The sequence below is a fragment of the Mesoplodon densirostris genome, chromosome 10 (genome assembly GCF_025265405.1).
Source record: "Mesoplodon densirostris isolate mMesDen1 chromosome 10, mMesDen1 primary haplotype, whole genome shotgun sequence".
NCBI lineage: Eukaryota > Metazoa > Chordata > Mammalia > Artiodactyla > Ziphiidae > Mesoplodon > Mesoplodon densirostris.
The window spans coordinates 105883261-105901609 of NC_082670.1; the positions used below are offsets into that span (position 1 = coordinate 105883261).

The 18349-nt window shown below is 38.1% G+C and overlaps 1 protein-coding gene and 1 pseudogene across 1 annotated transcript in view; one reads left to right on the forward strand and one right to left on the reverse strand.

Annotated features, from left to right (window-relative positions):
• Positions 1-18349, reverse strand: part of TMCC1 (transmembrane and coiled-coil domain family 1) — a 221775-nt gene that overhangs the window by 169131 nt on the left and 34295 nt on the right. The gene's annotated exons all lie outside the window — the stretch shown is intronic.
• LOC132497982 (protein SET-like) lies at positions 8928-9751 on the forward strand (annotated as a pseudogene).

Sequence of the window (18349 nt, forward strand, 5' to 3'; positions counted from 1 at the left end):
GGGAGGCCACAACAGTGAGAGGCCCGCATACCGCAAAAAAAAAAAAAAAAAAAAAAAAAAAAGAATCACACCAAAAATATAGAGAACAATTAAAATAAAACGTATGGAAAAGGTCACACAAACATAAACTAAACAAAAGCTGCTCTAGCTTTATTAATAGTACTCAAAGTAGATTATAATGCAAAAAGCATTAACAGAGGAGTAATTCATAGGATTAAATGTAGAATTCATCAGGAAGACATAATTTAAAATTTGTATGCATGCAATAACATAGCCTCCAAATACATAAAGCACAACTTAGCAGAACTACAAGGAGAAGTGAAATATATCTGTAATCATAATGGGGAAATTTTTAACATTTCTCTCAGTAATTGATAGAATAAATGACCTAAATAGGAGGAAATAAAGAGATAAATATAGATTTGAATAGCATGGTTAACAAACTGGAACTAAACAGATATTTATATAACACAGCACCCAGTAACTGCAGAATAAATACTCTATCAAGCACAAAGAGATCACTTACAAAAATTGATCTATATGCTGAGCACTAAGGCAAGTTTCACAAGTTATTCTCTGACCACAATGTGGATTCCTAAGGTTTAGAAAGAGTAGATGAAACCACATTCTCCCCACCACCCACACTGTCTCCTGACCCAACCTGTCAGCAATACAGATGGGATGGAGCAATACAGAGGCTGGACAAGCACCTAAAACCCTAAAAGAGAGAAACCTTTCTCTCTAACCAAAGGAAATATAGCCCCAAGAGCATGAAAGAATCCCACTGCAGTCAGGAAGATTAAACCACAAATTATGACAAATTGCTGAAGACTGAATGTGGGCTAGCATCAGAGTGTAAAGTCTGGGGGCTGCAATCATAGGAGAGTTTCCGCCGTATTACAGGCTTTTCCTCCAGAAACCCCAAAAGGCTCTCTAATGCGGGGGGTGGGGGGTATCTGAGAGAATGCAAAGAAAGTTCCTCATCCCTGCCCCCACCCCTGTGGAACTTGGCAGCCAATGCCAATCAGCCCAGATCTATTTCCCCTATCTCCCTATGGAATGAAAGATTTAATCTGCAAGAAAAAAAAAAAATCACCAAGGCCTGTACCCTGAGAACACTGGTAGAATCTCACTATAGCTGGAAGAAAGAAAAGGAGACTACACCCAATCTTCACTATTTCTCTAAAGTAACAATCTTAATACAGGGGGAAAGGGCTTTAAAAACTTTAACTTAGGAACTTCCCTCGCGGTCCAGTGGTTAAGACTCCACACTTCCACTGCAGGGGGCATGAGATGGATCCCTGGTTGGGGAACTAAGATCCTGTGGTATGGCCAAAAAAATAAAATAAAATAAAATACAGGGGCAGAGAAGGCTGCTTTAAATAGAAAATTCAAATAAAGAATAAACCATTATTGGTTAAAATCTATTTTAAAAAAAAACTTTGCCTTAAAAAAAGGGGGTGGTGGTGTTAGAAAACCTAACCCAGACGCAGCAGTTGGGGAAAAACAAAGAAGGGGAACAACTCCACTCCTAGAAGTAGAAAGTTTTATGAAGGCCACAGCTCCAAGATCCAGGTTCTAGTGCCTGCCAAAATCTGAGGTTTAACAAACCACCAGAGAACTCCCCCCACCCTCCACTACCAGGCTAATAAGCTTTGAGTAAAAATAACAATGGAATATAGCTGCAAAAGACGAACTCACTGTGTGAAACAGCACAAAGGGAAAACCCAAAGCCAAGCAGGGAGATAAGAGACACTAGGGAAATCTGAAGTCTCCGGTTTCCATGGCAACAACAAATGTCAACTCTGGTAACCATAGCAATAATAATGTTTAAACATAGCTCAACCCCTAACAGATTAATTCAAATTCCACCCTAAAGGACTAGCAGAAGGAAACTTACTTACAGTGTTCTCCAAGCATATCAGATATTTACCTCAGTACTTCCTGTTCTATACAAAATGGTCACGTTTCAACAAGAAAATATGAAGCATGCCAAAGGCAGTAGTAAAAACACAGTTTGAGGAAACAAAGCAATTATCAGAACTAGATTCAGACATGATATAGATTTTAGAATTATCAGGGAATTTAAAACATGATTAATATGGTGAAGACTCTAACGGAAAAGGTAGACAACATGCAAGATCAGATAGGTAATTTCACAGAGACATGGAAATCATAAGAAAAAATCAAGTGGAAAAAACATGGTAATAAATAACAAATGCTTCTGACAAGCTTATTAGTAGATTTGAAGCAGCTAAAAAAAGAATCAGTGAACTTGAAGATTGGCTAATAAAAATTGCTCAAACTGAAATGTAAAGAAGAACAAGAATAGGAAAATAAAACAGAAAAAAACATCCAAGAACTGTGGGAAAATATCAAACAGTGTAACACTCAGAATGCCTGGAGAAGAAAGAACAGAGCAGAAGAAATACTTGAATGGCTAAGAACTTACCAAAATTAGTAACAAGACACCAAACTACAGACTTAAAAAGGTCCAAAAACATCAAACAGGATAAATAACAAAAAAACAAAAACAAAAAAAGTAAGCATATCATATTCAAATCGCTGAAAGGCAAAGAGAAAATCCTGAAGGCAGCCAGAGAGGGGAAAACATATTATATACAGAAGAACAGGATAAGGATTATAATAAGCTTCTTGTCAGAAACTGTGCAAGCAAGATGATAGTGGAGTAGCAACTTTAAAATGTAGGAAAAAACTGCCGAACCAGTATTCTATATCCAGTGAAAATATCCTTCATAAATGAAGAGGAAATAAGGACTTTCCCAATGTAAGCTGGTGCAGCCACTATGGAAAACAGTATGGAGGTTCCCTAAAAAACTAACAACAGAATTGCCATACAATCCAGCAATCCCACTCTTGGGCATATATCTGGAGAAAACTCTAATTAAAAAGATACATGCACCCCAATATTCATAGCAGCACTAGTTACAATAGCCAAGACATGGAAGCAACCTAAGTGTCCATCAACAGATGAATGGATGAAGAAGATGTGGTATTATGTATACAATGGACTACTACTCAGCCATAAAAAAGAATGAAATAAACTTATTTACAAGACAGAAACAGACTCACAGACAGAGAAAACAAACTTACACTTGCCAAAGTGGAAAGGGGGTAGGGATAAACTGGGACTTTGGGCTTAACAGATACATACTACTATATATAAAACAGATAAACAAGGCCTACTGTATAGCACAGGGAGCTATGTTCAATATCTTGTAATAACCTAAAATGGAAAAGAATCTGAAAAAGAAGAGATATATGTGTGTGTGTGTTTGTATGTGTGTATAACTGAATCACTTTGCTGTATACCTGAAACTAACACAACACTGTAAATCAACTATATTTCAATTTTTAAAAAATCCTGATTTCAAATTTCTTACATCATCAAGCAGTCACAATATGTCATTCAAAAGAAAAAGGAAAAAACACTCATAATAAACATATAACATATGTTACATTTCAATATGCCTTCAGAATGTCAAATTTTGCTCAACTGACACAGAGCCAGTCGTAAATCTCTCTAGAGTAAATGGATGAACACAAAATTTAGAAATGAAACTTAGTCATGTTTTTCAGATTTTAAAAGTCTCTAACTTATGCTCTTTCTCCTTCACTGTAGGTCACCTGAGATCGTTTCAATGGTAACACATACTTTATGCTTTGCTACACTGCAAATTTATTCAACAGTTCTATTCCTGAAGTCATTATTTCTTCTCATGCTTCTATTTTATAAGGGACAACATTTTTCCAGCTACCTCCTAAGGGGATTTGTGATTTAGCAACATCTTTTCCCAGCCCAGTCATTCACACTCAAAACAAATCTTTCTCCTGAGACAGAAATGAGAAAGATATAATCAAGAAAATTCAATAGACATTTACTACTTTGAAAAATGTAATCTCTTCAGTCACAAATATAGTTTCATCACACTTCCTTGAGTTTATTCAGTAAATATGGCCAAAGCAAGAGGACCTTACAGTGACTACAAAGAACAGGTAGTTATAGTGCCTTAGCTTAAACTGTTCTGTGAATGAATGAACACGCAAACATGAGAATACAAAATACTAAGAAATACTAAGACACAGTATTTCATTAAAGTGAGAAATATGGTCAAAGTGAGACTGTCCAGTGAGTAGTTGATAACTGCTAGACAGCAAATGCACTGGCAGACTCTATCTGATGTATTTTGGAACTATGGAGTCTATTTAAGGCTTGGATCTTCCAGTGGGGAAGGCTTGGATCTTCCAGTGGGGAAGGCTTGGACAATAAGTTGCATTTAATTTCAACTCTTAGCACTGTAGCAGCTACACAGCTTCCTCCAGCAACATGGACGTGAGCTAAGCAAGGTTCCTACAACAGCTTGGACACAGCTTGTCGGAGCTAGGGTGGGCAAAAAAAAGACCCTGTCTTCCAAGTATCACAGATCTATGCCCTGATCACTGATTATTGCTTCTGATCACAAAGATGCAAAGAGACAGGTGCCCATTTTTGTTGCACCTTACCTCCCCACCCCCCCACGCCCCTGTAGTTGCAAGGCCCTCCCTCTCCAGCTAAGTGACTTCCAAGGGATTTATTTAAAGGACTGGTATCCTGTCCTCCCAATCCTTCTCCCCCACCTCCTTTCCCCACTATGGGGAGCAAGACCCTAAAGACTAGGACATTTGAAAGCAACTGCATACACATTCTTCTCAAGTTCACATGGGACATCTTCCAGGACAGACCATATATTAGCTCACAAATTCCTAGAAACACAAAATCTACCAAGACTAAATCAAGAAGAAATAAAAAGGGACTTCCCTGGTGGTGCAGTGGCTAAGAATCCGCCTACCAATGCAGGGGACACGGGTTCGAGCCCTGGTCCAGGAAGATCCCACATGCCGTAGAGCAACTAAGCCCATGCACCACAACTACTGAGCCTGCGCTCTAGAGCCCACGAGCCACAACTACTGAAGCCCGCGTGCCTAGAGCCCGTGCTCCGCAACAAGAGAAACCACCGCAATGAGAAGCCCACACACCACAACGAAGAGTAGCCCCCGCTCGCCACAACTACAGAAAGCCCGCGCACGTGCAGCAACAAAGACCCAACACAGCCATAAATAAATAAATAAATAAATAAATAAATTTTTTAAAAAGAGGAAATAGGAAAATAGACCTGTAAAGAGTAAGGAGATTGAATCAGTAATCAAAAATCTCCTGACAAGTAAAAGCCCTGACTTGATTTGTTTCACTGGGCAATTCTACCAAACATTTGAAGAAGAACTAATACCAATCTTTCTTAAACTTTTCCGAAAAATTGAAGAGGAGGGAATACTTCCTAATCATCCTATGAAGCCAGCATTACTGATAACAAAACTAGACAAAACCACCTCAAGAAGAGAAAACAACAGGGTTATTATCATAACCCTTATGATAATATTGAGACATTTTTTGCCTTTTTCACTTTCACCCTCTCATGAGGATAACAAGACGTTCTCATGGCTCTTAGGGCTAATGGGATATAAGAATCTAGCTGTCCTGTATGAAGTTAGACATTAAAGAGATTGGCAAAAATGTAAAATAATCCTACTCTTATTAAATATTATTTTAGAAAATGACGTGTTATTTACATTAACATGTAATGGGTTATTTTTAAATTAATTATTCTTTAAAATCTGTTTTGATTGCTAATACAGTAAATATCAATAAACATAACCCAAATAAACAAAAGCTTTTTGGGGTCCTCAATAATCTAAGTATAAAGGAGGCCTAATACCAGTTTAATACTGGTCTAACTCACGAAAGTTAAAGAAAGACTGAGGAACCGTCCCAAATTAAAGGAGACTATATGGACTCTGCCTCTGCCCTGGATCTTGGACCGGGAAACAAAAGAAAAGATAATTGGCAAAATTTGAACAGGATTGGGCCTCCCTGGTGGCGCAGTGGTTGAGAGTCCGCCTGCCGATGCAGGGGATACGGGTTCGTGCCCCGGTCCGGGAGGATCCCATATGCCGCGGAGCGGCTGGGCCCGTGAGCCATGGCCGCTGAGCCTGCGCATCCGGAGCCTGTGCTCCGCAACGGGAGAGGCCACAACAGTGAGAGGCCCGCGTACCGCAAAAAAAAAACAAAAAACAAAAAAAAAAGCAAAAATTTGAACAGGATTTATAGGTTAGATAACAGTATTGTATTGATGTTCACTTCCTGGTTTTGGTAATTGTACTGTGATCAATAAAATGTGAACTTTGGGGACTCTGGGTGAAGAATTCGGGGGACTCTGTCTAGTTTTGCAACTCTTTATAGATTTGAAATTATTTCAAAATGAAAATTAAAATTCTTTTAATTTTAATTTAAATTGATTTAAAAGATCACTCACACTAAGTATCAGAGAGGATGTGGAGCAACTGCAGCTAGTGCTAATACTAAATGGTATAACCTCTTTGGAAAACGTATGGCAGTATGGCAGACAGAACGGCCCCCCAAAGATGTTTCTATCCTGTGAATGTGTTGCCTTACCTGACAAGAGAGACTGTGCAGATGTGATGGAATCAAAGATTTTGACACTGGGAGGTTATCCTGCATTATCCAGGTGGGCTCAATGTAATCACATAGGTCCTTATAAGTGAAAGAGGGAGGCAAGAGAGTCAGAGTCAGAGGTGATGGGACACAGAAAGAGAGGTCGGTATGATTATATTTTGAAGATGAAAGGGGGTCATGAACCAAGGAGTATAATCAGCCTCTAGAAGCCGGAAAGAGGCAAGAAAATAGGATTCTCCCCTAGAACCTCCAGAAAAAATACAGCCTTGCCAACATCTTGATTTTAGCCTAGTGAGATCCATTTCAGACTTCTGGCCCCCAGGAATGTAAGACAATAAACATGTGTTGTTTTAAGACATTAAGTTTGTGGTAATTTGTTACAGTAATAGGAAGCTAACAGCACTTTCTTAAAAAATTTAACAAACACCCTCCATATGACCTATCCATTCCATTCCAGATTTTTACCCAAGAGAAATGAAAACATACATCCAAAGACTTGTACATAGACGTTTACAGCAGATTTATTTATAATAGCCCCCAAACTAGATGGATAACAATCCATACGATAGAACACTGCTCAGCAATAAAAACTAAAAAAAAAAAAGATCAATACATGCAATAACATCAATGAACTTCAAAAGCATTACGCTGAGTAAAAGAAGCCAAGCAAAAATATAAGCTTTATGATTTCATTTATATAAAATATTATATACAATATACATATATACGTATGTATGCATATAAAATTAACCTACAGGGGTTGCCTGTGGATGGAATTGGAGGGAAAGATGGATTACAAGGGACAAGGGGGAACTTTGGGAGGTGATGAAAATATTTATCTTGATTATGGTGATGGTTTCAAAAGTGTATACTTATGTCAAAACTCACTAAGTTAAAAACTTTATGTGCAACTTATTGCATGTTAATTATACTTCATTAAAATTAAAAATTTTTAATAAAGTGATAAAGAAACAAACATCAGTTTTGAACACCTACATACTCAACACTTGAGCCAAGAACTGTGAAACAATCAGGAAACAAATGCAAGGAGTATGAAATAGTAGATAAGAATCTTAGGCCTTAGAACCAATCAGTCCTATATTTGATTGTCAGTTTCAATAATTGGTAGCAAAGGGAGTCTTGGCTTTCTAAGCCTCAGTCTTATTTTCTATAATAACATCTAACTCATATGGCAGTTGTAAGAATTAAAAGAAATAATATATGAAAATCATCTCTGCCAAATTTGGAAGTACCCAATTAATGGTAGCTATAAGAATACTATCTTTTTTTTTCCCCCCAGACTCTGGTGAGCTGCACGCTTCTTTATAGGTGAGGCCAATCTAATTCTTGACTTACATATTAATTCTTACGTTTATTTAAATAAAAGAATTGTAAGAAGCAGTGTGCACAAACAATAAGAGAACTTAGAGCAAGGGAAAAGAAAAAAAGTAGTGCATTACAGTGAAATAAATTAACTGATGGTCCTAACAAAAGCCCTGAGTTATCAAGAACAGATTCATTAGGGACTTCTCTGGCAGTCCAGTGGTTAAGATTCTGCGCCACCAATGCAGGGGGCCCAGGTTCGATCCTGGTTGGGGAACTAAGACCCCACATGCCATGGGGTGCAGCCAAAAAATTAAAAAAAAAAAAAAAGAACAGATTCATCATACACAGAAAACTGTCCTTAAGAGGGTGAACATTTTTTTCTTACAAGGCCAAAAAGGAACACACATTTCAGAAAAATTACTATTGTAAAATGGTTAATTTCTTTGAAAGCTACATTTCTTCAACAGAGGTAAACTTTACCAATCTGGAAACATTTATAACTCTTTATCTCCTTTCAATATTAAACAAATGAAATATTACTATATATGACAAACCATTTTCTGTAGCTCTAAATAATTTACTTTGTATGATTCTCAACAATCCTAAAGATATAAATTCCTCAAAGCTGAAACAAAATGGTCTACTGAAATCAGACTTTCATACAAAACCTTTCAGTATTTCTTAAATGAAGTAAAATTTTAAAACATGCAGTACATGCTATTATGGCTCACTTGCCTACTAACTGTGGGTCCTTGAGCAAATTACTTAATTTGATCTCTAAAGTATGGATAAAAATATTTCCCATCTCATAGGGTTACTGTAAAGAGTAAATGAGACAACGCATGCATGGAAAGTACTTTATATAGTGCCTGGCAAGAAGTAAGCAAATCCTCAGTAAGTGTTAGCTGCTATTTTTTTTTTTTTAACTATTATTAAACACGTACCTCCAACCTAGCCTTACACCTAAAGCAACTAGAGAAAGAAGAACACACAAAACCCACAGTTAAAGTTCTCAGAGCTCCTGGTACGAGCCTCTTTCCTTGGATGGATTCTTGGCTTTTCTCCCAGCATGGCCCCCAAACACCAGTTTTCACTTCCAGCCCAAGCAAAGAAACCGAAGAAACCGAGACTGACTCCTGCCTCCAGGCCAGAGGAAACATCTGCTTCTCCGAACTTGCCGAAGGAAGAAAAAGAATAGCAAGAAGCAATTGAACATACTGATGAAGTACAAAATGAAAACAGACAGACTTAACGAACAAGCCAGTGAGGAGATTTTGAAAGTACAACAGAAATATAACAAACTCTGCCAACCATTTCTTCAGAAGAGGTCAGAATTGATCGCCAAAACCCCACATTTTTGGGTAACAACATCTGTTAACCATCCACAAGTGTCTGCACTGCTTGGGGAGGAGGATGAAGAGGCGCTGCATTATTTGACAAGAGTTGAAGTGACAGAATTTGGAGATATTAAATCAGGTTACAGAATAGATTCTTATTTTGATGAAAACCCTTACTTCGAAAATAAAGTTCTCTCCAAAGAACTTCATCGGAATGAGAGTGGTGATCTGTCTTCAAAGTCCACTGAAATCAAATGGAAATCCAGAAGGGATGTGACAAAACGTTCAAGTCAAACGCAGAATAAGGCCAGCAGGATGAGACAGCATAAGGAACCAGAAAGCTTCTTCACCTGGTTTACTGATCATTCTGATGCAGGTGCAGATGAGCTAGGAGAGGTCATCAAAGATGATATTTGGCCAAATCCATTAAAGTTACTACTTGGTTCCTGACATGGATGATGAGGAAAGGGAAGGAGAAGAAGGTGACGATGATGATGAAGAGGAAGACAGATTGGAAGATATTGATGAAGAAGGGGATGAGGATGAAGGAAGATGAAGGAGAAGATGACTAATGGAACACTGATGGAGTCCAACCTTCCTTTTTTAATTTTCTCCAGTCCCTGGGAGAAATTGCAGTCTTTTTTTTCTCCTCCTCCTCTTGTGCTCAGTCGCCCTGTTTTTGAGGTCTCTTTTCTCCTTTATACCATGGCTCACAACTTATTTTGGGGGGAAATACCTTAAGCAGAATTCAGTGGGAAAAGAATCTCTACCCCTTTCTGTTCCAAATTCATTTTTATCCCTTCTTGTCTCAACAAAAACTTTATGGAATCAACACCACCATGCTCTATGGGAAAAAAGAAAAACCTTCTGCTCCCTTAGCTCTGCTGGAAGCTGGAGGGTGCTAGGCCCCTGTGTAGTAGTGCATAGAATTCTAGCTTTTTTCCTCCTTTCTCTGTATATTGGGCTCAGAGATTGCACTGTGTCTCTATGTGAATATGGACAGTTAGCATTTACCAACATGTATCTGTCTACTTTCTCTTGTTTAAAAGAAGAAAAAAAAAACTTTAAAAAATGGGGTTATAGAAGGTCAGCAAAGAATGGGTTTGAGATGTTTGGGTGGGTTAAGTGGGCATTTTGACAACATGGCTTCTCCTCTGGCATGTTTAATTGTGATGTTTAACGGACATCCCTGCAGTTTAAGATGGCACTTTTAAAATAAAATTCTCTCCTAATGATGACTTGAGCCCTGCCACTCAATGGGAGAATCAGCAGAACCTGTAGGATCTTATTTGCAATTGACATTCTCTATTGTAATTTTGTTCCTGTTTATTTAAAAATTTTTCTTTTTGTTTCATTGGAAAGGAAAGATGATTGCTCAGTCTTAAACGTTGAAAGTGTACAAGTTGCTTTGTTACAATAAAACTAAATGTGTAAACACACACACACAAAAACCCCTAAGTTAGTAGAAGGAAAGAAATCATGAAGATCAGAGCAGAAATAAATGAAATAGAGATGAAGAAAACAATAGCAAAGATCAGTGAAACTAAAAGCTGGTTCTCTGAGAAGATAAACAACATTGATAAACCTTTATCCAGACTCATCCAGAAAAAAAGGGAGAGGACTCAAGTCAATAAAATTAGAAATGAAAAAGGAGAAGTTACAATGGACACCACAGAAATACAAAGGATCATAAGAGACTACTACAAGCAACTATACACCAATAAAATGGACAACTGAGAAGAAATGGACAAATTCTTAGAAAGGCACAACCTTCCAAGACTGAACCAGGAAGAAGTAGAAAATATGAACAGACCAATTACAAGTACTGAAACTGAAACTGTGATTAAACTCTTCCAACAAACAAAAGTCTGGGACCAGATGGCTTCACAGGCATATGTGATCAAACATTTAGAGAAGAGTTAACACCTACCCTTCTGAAACTCTTTCAAAAAATCTCAGAGGAAGGAACACTCCCAAGCTCATTCTACGAGGCCACCATCACCCTGATACCAAAACCAAACAAAAATATCACAAAAAAAGGAAATTACAGGCCAATATCACTGATAAACATAGACACAAAAATCCTCAACAGAATACTAGCAAACTGAATCCAACAACACATTAAAAGGATCATACACCATGATCAAGTGGGATTTATCCCAGGGATGCAAGGATTTTTCAATATCTGGAAATCAATCAGTGTGATACACCACCTCGACAAACTGAAGAATAAAAACCATATGATCATCTCAATAGATGCAGAAAAAGCTTTTGACAAAATCAACACCCATTTATGATAAAAATCTCCAGAAAGTGGGCACAGAGGGAACCTACCTCAACATAATAAAGGCCATATATGACAAACCCACAGCAAATGTCCTTCTCAACAGTGAAAAACTGAAAGCACTTCCTCTAAGATCAGGAACAAGACAAGGATGTCCACTCTCACCACTTTTACTCAACATAGTTTTGGAAGTCCTAACCACAGTAATCAGAGAAGAAAAAAAATAATAAAAGGAATCCAAATTGGAAAAGAAGTAAAACTGTCACTATTTGCAGATGACATGATACTGTACATAGAAAATTCTATAGATGCTACCAGAAAACTACTAGAGTGCAACAATGAATTTGGTAAAGCTGCAGGATACAAAATTAATACACAGAAATCTCTTGCATTCCTATACACTAACAACGAAAGATCAGAAAGAGAAATCAAGGAAACAATCCCATTTACCATAGCATCAAAAAGAATAAAATACCCAGGAATAAACCTACCTAAGGAGACAAAAGACCTGTATGCAGAAAACTATAAGACACTGATGAAAGAAATCAAAGATGACACAAAGAGACGGAGAGATATACCATGTTCTTAGATTGGAATAATCAATACTGTCAAAGTTACTAAACTACCCAAAGCAATCTACAGATTCAATGCAACCCCTATTTTTCACAGAATTAGAACAAAAAATTTTACAATTTTTATGGAAACACAAAAGACCACAAATAGCCAAAGCAATCCTTTTTTTTTAATTTTAACATCTTTATTGGAGTATAATTGCTTTACACTGTTGTGTTAGTTTCTGCTGTATAACAAAGTGAACCAGCTATATGTATACATATATCTCCATATCCCCTCCCTCTTACATCTCCCTTCCACCCTCCCTATCCCACCCCTCTAGGTGGTCACAAAGCACCAAGCTGATCTCCCTGTGCTATGTGGCTGCTTCCCACTAGCTATCTATTTTACATTTGGTAGTGTATATATGTCAATGTCACTCTCTCACTTCGTCCCAGCTTACCCTTCCTCCTCTGTGTCCTCAAGTCCATTCTCTACGTCTGCGTCCCCAAGCACTCTTGAGAAAGAAAAATAAAGCTGGAGGAATCAGGCTCCCTGACTTCAGACTATACCACAAAGCTACAGAAATCAAAACAGTGTGGTACTGGCACAAAAACAGAAATATAGATCAATGAAACATGGTAGAAAGTCCAGAGATAAACCCATGCACCTATGGTCACCTAATCTATGACAAAGGAGGCAAAAATATACAATGGAGAAAAGACAGTCTCTTCAATAAGTGGCGCTGGGAAAACTGGACAGCTACATGTAAACAAATGAAATTAGAACACTCCTTAACACCATACACAAAAATAAACTCAAAATGGATTAAAGACCTAAATGTAAGACTGGATACTATAAAACTCTTAGAGGAAAACACTCTTTGACATAAATTACAGCAATATCTTTTTGGATCCACCTCCTAGAGTAATGAAAATTAAAACAAAAGTAGACAAACGGGACCTGATTAAACTTAAAAGCTTCTGCACAGCAAAGGAAACTATAAACAAAACGAAAAGACAACCCACAGAATGGGAGAAAATATTTTCAAACGAAGCGATCAACAAGGGATCAATCTCCAAAATATACAAACGGCTCATGCAGCTCAATATCAACAACAAAAAAACCCAATCAAAAAATGGGCAAAAGATCTAAATAAATATTTCGCCAGGGCTTCCCTGGTGGCGCAGTGGTTAAGAATCTACCTGCCAATGCAGGGGACATGAGTTTGAGCCCTGGTCTGGGAAGATCCCACATGCTGTGGAGCAGCTAAGCCTGTGCACCACAACTACTGACCTGCGCTCTAGAGCCCGTGAGCCACAACGACTGAAGCCCGTGTGCCTAGAGCCCGTGCTCCACAACAAGAGAAGCCACCTCAGCGAGAAGCCCGCACACCACAACAACGAGTAGCCCCCGCTCGCCACAAGTAGAGGAAGCCGACGCACAGCAACAAAGACCCAACGCAGCCAAAAATAAATAAATTAAAAAACAAAAAATTTCTCCAAAGAAGATGCTCAGATGGCTAAAAAGCACATGAAAAGATGCTCAACATCACTAATTATTAGGGAAACACAAATCAAAACTACAATGAGGTATCACCTCACACTGGTCAGAATGGCCATCATCAAAAAATCTACCAACAGTAAATGCTGGAGAGGGTGTAGAGAAAAGGGAACCCTCCTACACTGCTGTGGGAACGTAAATTGGTACAGCCACCATGGAGAACAGTATGGAGGTTCCTTAAAAAACTAAAAATAGAGCTACCATGTGATCCAGCGATCCCACTCCTGGGCATATATCCAGAGAAAACCATAATTCGAAAAGATACACGCACCCTAATGTTCACTGCAGCACTATTTACAATAGCCAAGACAAGGAAGCAACCTAAATGTCCATCAACAGAGGAATGGATAAAGAAGACATGGTATAAATACACAATGGAATATTACTCGGGCATAAAAAAAAGAATGAAATAATGCCATTTGCAGCAACATGGATGGACCTAGAGATTGCCATACTGAGTGAACTCAGAGAAAGATAAATATCATATGATATCACTTATATGTGGAATCTAAAAAAAAGGGTACAAATGAACTTATCTGCAAAACAGAAATAGAGTTACAGATGTAGAAAACAAACTTATAGTTCAAGGGGTAAGGGGGAGAGGGATAAATTGGGAGACTGGAATTGAGATATATGTACTACTATATGTAAAACAGATAACTAATAAGGACCTACTGTGTAGCACACGGAACTCTACTCAGTACTCTGTAATGACCTATATGGCAAAAGAATCTGAAAAAGAAAAAAAAATGTATATATATATATAATTGAATCACCTTGCTGTACACTTGAAACTAATACATTGTAAACCAACTATAAAAAATTCAACAAAAATTATTTTTTAAAAAAATGTACCTCATCGTGATAATAAAGTAAATTTAATAGTAAGATTTAAGAAGGATTACATTTAATGCAAAATTGTAAATTCTTTTCTAATTAACACTCAGATTAGGTCTCATCTGAAAACTGTTAGTACTTTACTGAAATGTCTGCATTTCTTTTGTAAATAAAACTGCATAATCTGTAACCAAATCTAAATCCTGATAGTCAAAAATGTAGAAGGATACAATTACCTCATCAATTCATGTTCTTCTACTTAACACTCACTGTTCAAACATAGAATGTCCTGTTCTTCTGTCTATCCTTTTCCCACAATTCAACTAAACAGATGTTTGAATGCCTTAAAAATGCAAGACGTAATATCCTAGCTGGATCAACAGAAATTAGAAAAGAATCCTACATTTTTTTCCACTATGCTTTCCTGAAACCAGAAGATAAAGCTTATTTTATATCCAACTCACTCATGTTTAACAATATCTACTTAGGCCAGAGCTAAGATATATTTAATTTCACATTTTGTCTTCCTATCACACAAAGTCTCTTCCATGAACTAACTTGCATCCAAAAAACTGGCAGTTGCTGCTGAGATGAGGCAAAGGTTTAATCACTGGACGACACTCACAGAAAATTAAACCAGTGAACCCAAGACCTGTTCAACAGTGGGGTTTCTCGGGTGGGTTTTTTCCCCTCCCTCAGCAATCGATACAACAACTTTCCAAACTGTACTTATAATGCATTCATTCCCAAGATCACTACTCAGAAGCATATAAATAAACCATATAAATAAACCATGGCACAGCCAGAACCAACCAAACCTGTTTTGACAGATCCAGGCCAACCAACTGCAAAGCTTCTGAATATGCACCCCCACAGGCCTATGCAACACCAGCCTTTGGCTCCGGAATACGTTCTTTTCCTTCCTGTAGGCCTAGTTCTGGCTTTTGAGGAAAGAAAAATAAAGCTGTCAGCTGAGTGGATCAAACTTCCAGCAGGGTAAACAGAAAAAGCTTGTCATTTAAATCCCTTCGAACAAGTATCTGCTCAACAGAAATGAAGGCAACTTAGTTATAAAAGACAACAACGAGGGGACTTTCCTAATGGCGCAGTGGCTAAGAATCTGCCTGCCAATGCAGGCTACATAGGTTCGAGCCCTTGTCTGGGAAGATCCTACGTGCCGCGGAGCAAATAAGCCCGTGCATCACAACTACTGTGCCCGCGCACCTAGAGCCCATGCTCCACAACAAGAGAAGCCACCGCAATGAGAAGCCCACGCAACGCAATGAAGAGTAGCCCCCGCTCACCCAACTAGAGAAAGCCTGTGCTCAGCAACAAAGACCCAACGTAGCCAAAGATAAATAAAATAAAATAAATTTTAAAAAAAGACAACAATGAAAATTCAATATATTTTAGTTTTTTTAATGATCAAAAGAATAAGAAAATACTCAAATATGCTTTCATCAAATTATAAACAAGCTAGCATAAGTAGAGAACAAAATAACTCAAAGCTAAATAATACCATGCAGATAGCTATTTTTAATTTTCTATGTTGATTCCATTAGGTAACATGCTTCTAAGCAATCAGGTCATGGCTTATGGAAGGGGAAGGGGTTGTTGGGTAGGGAGAGTACAGTATTATTAATTAAGTGCAAATATCAATTAATAACGCAGCCTTAATTATTTGCCAACATGAGAAACATGAGCAGGAGAACACTATTTCTGGAAAGCATTAAAATTGCTGACCTAGTCATTCATTCAGGAAACATAATCCAATGCCTACTCTTTGGTTAAAACTGCAGTACAGGCTTCCCTGGTGGCGCAGTGGTTGAGAGTCCGCCTGCCGATGCAGGGGACACGGGTTCGTGCCCCGGTCTGGGAAGATCCCACATGCCCCTGAGCGGCTAGGCCCGTGAGCCATGGCCGCTGGGCCTGCGCATCCGGAGCCTGTGCTCCACAACGGGAGAGGCCACAATGGTGAGAGGCCCGCGTACCTCAAAAAAAAAAAAAAAAAAAACCTGCAGTACACATCAACACGTGTAAAAAACCTACAGGATGGGGAAAGCACTGATGAGCATACCAGTATGGAAAAGCAATTCTCACATATGTATTTATTTGCATCTTAAGAACAAAACTATCGAGCTAAACACAGTAAGAGGGTATATCTAAATTTAATGAGTTCTCTCCTGCACTAAGACACCTCCTTCTGTTTGTACTTTTTCACCACCTTCAACCAATTCCCCCTCCCCCCACCTCTGGTAACCACAAATCTGATCTTTTTTTCTATAAGTTTGTTTGTTTGTTGAAGTATAGTTGACCTACACTATGTAAGTTCCTGGTGTACAACACAGTAATTCGATATTTCTATACATTACAAAATGATCACCACGTCTCCTAAATATTCCTGAATTAATTCCTTTCTATCCTCTCCACCAACACCACTCTTGTCTAAGTAAGTCACCACTATCTCTCACCTGAACTAGACTAAGTTCCTAACCAGTATCTCTGCCCCCACTCTGGTGCACCTCAATCCATTCTCTGCCTTGAGGTAAAAAATGCTCACATCAAAAAGCAAGTCTGGGGAGTTCCCTAGTTGCCTAGTCATTAGGATTCCAGGCTTTCACTGTGGTGGCTCCAGGTTCAATCCCTGGTCGGGGAACTGAGATCCCGCAAGCCGTGTGGCACAGCCAAAAAGAAAAAAAAAAAAAAAAGTCCGACTTTGTCCTTTCTTGCTTAAAACCCTCTAACAGTTCCTTGTTCCTCTTAGAATAAAGGCAAAAACTTAACAAAACCTTTAATAAAAACCTGCAAGAGCAGGCCTATCTCTCCACCTCAAACCATTTCATTCTCCCTCTAGCTGTCACTTCTCAGGCCACACTAGTCTCATTTCACCATTTTCCCTTCTACCACAGGGCCTTTGCACCTGCTGTTCCTTCTGCCTGGACAACCATCCTTCCTCTCTTTGCCAAGTCAATACCTACTCTTCCATCAAATCATAGCAGAAGTACCATTTCTTGAGGATGCATTTTCTAACCTGGTCAAATTTCACTAATATCACTTATACCACTGCTGCAGTTATAATTTTACATTTAATTTAATATTAATATTTATTTCCTCCACCAGCCCACAGGTTCCATGGGGGATGGTATCACATCAGGGTTTCCTCCACATTATATCCCCAATGCCTGGTTAGTTCAATAAAAATATGTTGCATGAATGATCAAATGCATGAACCATGCTCAAGAACCATCAAACATGGTCCACATTGCCTATGTCAAAGTTCAGGTGCCTGAAATCACAAAACGTTCAATACTATGTCAAGCTCCCATCATCATGATCTTTACTACATCTAGTTTCCTTTAACAAGGTCCCTTTAGCAGAGATAATGAAGTTTATTCATCACAGGCCTTCTTCTGCTGGCTTCCTATTTACGTGAGGACACCATCAAAAAATCAAACTCCATTGAATACTCTAAAATAAAGCAATCTAAATCTAAGTTTGATTACAATTTTCAAAACAAAATTATTATTTTTTTAACAACTCGCTGTCAAGTCCCAAAGCAAAGATAAATCCCCAGTTTGTCTTGGAATCTGAACCTCTTACTCAACTTAACTCAAAACAAATGACTGAAAATAAAAGTCTACCAAAAAACAACACTTAAACAAGTTTACCCATGTATCTATGGTCAATTAATCTATGACAAAGGAGGCAAGAATATACAAGGGAGAAGAGACAGTTTCTTCAATAAGTGGTGGGAAAACTGGCCACATGTAAAAGAAAGAAATTAGAACATTAACACCATACACAAAAATAAACTCAAAATGGACTAAAGTCCTAAATGTAAGACCGGATACTATAAAACTCTTAGAGGAAAACATAGGCAGAACACCCTTTGACATAAATCTCAGCAATATCTTTTTG